Source organism: Homarus americanus, unplaced genomic scaffold (genome assembly GCF_018991925.1).
Source record: "Homarus americanus isolate GMGI-L3 unplaced genomic scaffold, GMGI_Hamer_2.0 scaffold31499, whole genome shotgun sequence".
NCBI lineage: Eukaryota > Metazoa > Arthropoda > Malacostraca > Decapoda > Nephropidae > Homarus > Homarus americanus.
The window spans coordinates 110,043-112,434 of record NW_024727202.1 but is presented as its reverse complement, the minus strand read 5'-3'; positions in this window follow the sequence as shown (position 1 = coordinate 112,434).

Genomic DNA, 2,392 nt, shown 5'->3' with positions numbered 1-2,392 from the left:
AATCCGCAATTTGGTATTCGACAGGTAACTCACGTGAGTCTAGGTTGATTCATGTTTCAGTGAATGCTATTATATCGATTTTTTCGGTACATACCAAGGCCCTAATATCATCCATTTTGTTTCTCATACTTCTATTGTTCGCGTAGTAGACATTTAAGTTAGTCGTGTTCTGAGTCCTCCCTTTACCGCGTTTAGTTTTAAACTCCCTGTCTAATTTCGTTTCGTCATCATTCCTAACACTATTTCCCTGTAATCTTTCACTTTGTTTACCCGCTCCCTCTGCAGTCTCCTCCACCCCTGTGCCCATATGCTTCCTTAGCAGTTCAAAAACTTCGATATCTTTTGAACTGCCCCCTCTAGAGACCCAGCCAGGGTTGCCACCCCATCCCGAGACAGGTGTACCCCATCCCTAGCATAAAGGTCCCTTCTGCCGTAGAAGTTGTCCCAGTTGTCAATGAATGGGACTGATATTGACTTGCAATATCCGTCAAGACGGCCGTTGACACCAACTGCCCTTGACAACCATACATTGCTAACTCTCCTTCTAGGCAGGACACCACATATGATAGGGATCCCTCCCTCAGTCCTAATACGATCTATAGCTGTCTTGAACTTATCAAGAAGCTCTTCACTCCTACACCGGCCAATATCATTGCCTCCTGCACTGAGGCAGATAATGGGTTTGTTCCCATTACCAGACAAGATATTGTCCATCCTGTCAACTATATGCCCCATCCCAGCCCCTGGCAAACACACCCTCATCCTATTTTTATTTTTACCACAAAAAGCCCTGTCCAGGTACCGTACCTGTGAGTCACCAACAATTAACGTTTTTATACCTTCCTTGTCAGCCCTGTCCCTGACTGTACTAACGTCCAATTCGTCTATCAAGGGACTGAACGAGTTGGTACACTGAGTTACAGGGATGAGTGGTTTAAGGGAGAGTTACAGGGATGAGTGGTTTAAGGGAGAGTTACAGGGATGAGTGGCTTAAGGGAGAGTTACAGGGATGAGTGGCTTAGTGGGAGTTACAGGGATAAGTGGCTTAGGTAAAGTTACAAGGATGAGTTTGCCTAAGTTAGAGTTACAGGAATTAGTTAGCTTAAGGGAGAGTTACAGGCATAAGTTGCTAAGGGAGAGTTACAGGTATAAGTTGCTAAGGGAAATTTATAGGGATGAGTGACTTAGGGAGAGTTACACGGGTGGATTGGAATATTTTGTCTGGGTAAAATTAAGTACAAAATCCCTTTAACTAACTTTAAAAACCCTTAAGAGGCGCAGATAAGAAATTCCATACTCAATATAAGGGTTATAAAGTTATATATATATATATATATATATATATATATATATATATATATATATATATATATATATATATATATATATATATATATATATATATATATATATATATATATATATATATATATATATATATATATATATATATATATATATAACTTTATAACCCTTATATTGAGTATGGAATTTCTTATCTACGCCTCTAAAATCCTTAATGTGCTAGCCGGTTAACTTCTGATTCTGTCTAAGTTAATGAGGCCGGAACATTTATATTATATTGGGTCTTAGCAGTAAAACCCAATTGTCTGTTATCCTTTTATTTAGGAACTACTGAGAATACAGTTCCAAAGTGTAAATCAACCGTAACTTATTCACTGTAGCTATGAGTGTTAAGAGAAGGACGGAGGCTATGTAAATTGGCCTGTTAATCACGTCCGACCTGTGTGAGGAGTTGAGTAACTATACTCCAGGCGCCGGCTTTTTAATGCTAACATTAGCAGTCACTAGTCGCACCTCTAGGAGGCTTCCAATCACGTGATATGAACATGTCACCACATAGCCAGTGGAAAGTTACAGGGGATGACATGGTATATAAATCAAATGTAATTAACCCATTTATATCATCTTTCTGTTTATGAGACAGGGGCTATTACAAGCTAGCCCTTTAACTCCTAACAAAACAAACCCTTATCCAACGCTAAATTTTCTTACCCAATGACAAAACCCTTTATTCAGCCCCTAAATAAAAATAATAATTTGCACAGAAAAACATGTGAGGGGAAATTTATTATCCATTCCTAAAACTCCTTAACAAAAACGAAAACATCATTATCCAACCTCAAAACACCTTCGACGTGAATAGGAACTCCCTTAGCAGATAATTCTTATACATGAGAAAAAAAACACTAACCCAACCAAACCCTACGCAACAAAACCCAACCTGGCTAAATTCACTCATATATTTCCAGTTATGGCGAAAATTTAACGTACAAATCATTGAGAATCCGGACTCGAGCGCTGAGTGAGTTAGGAAATTTTCTTATTCCTGCCCATGACTAATCACACATCAATTTGTTGCACGTAGCCC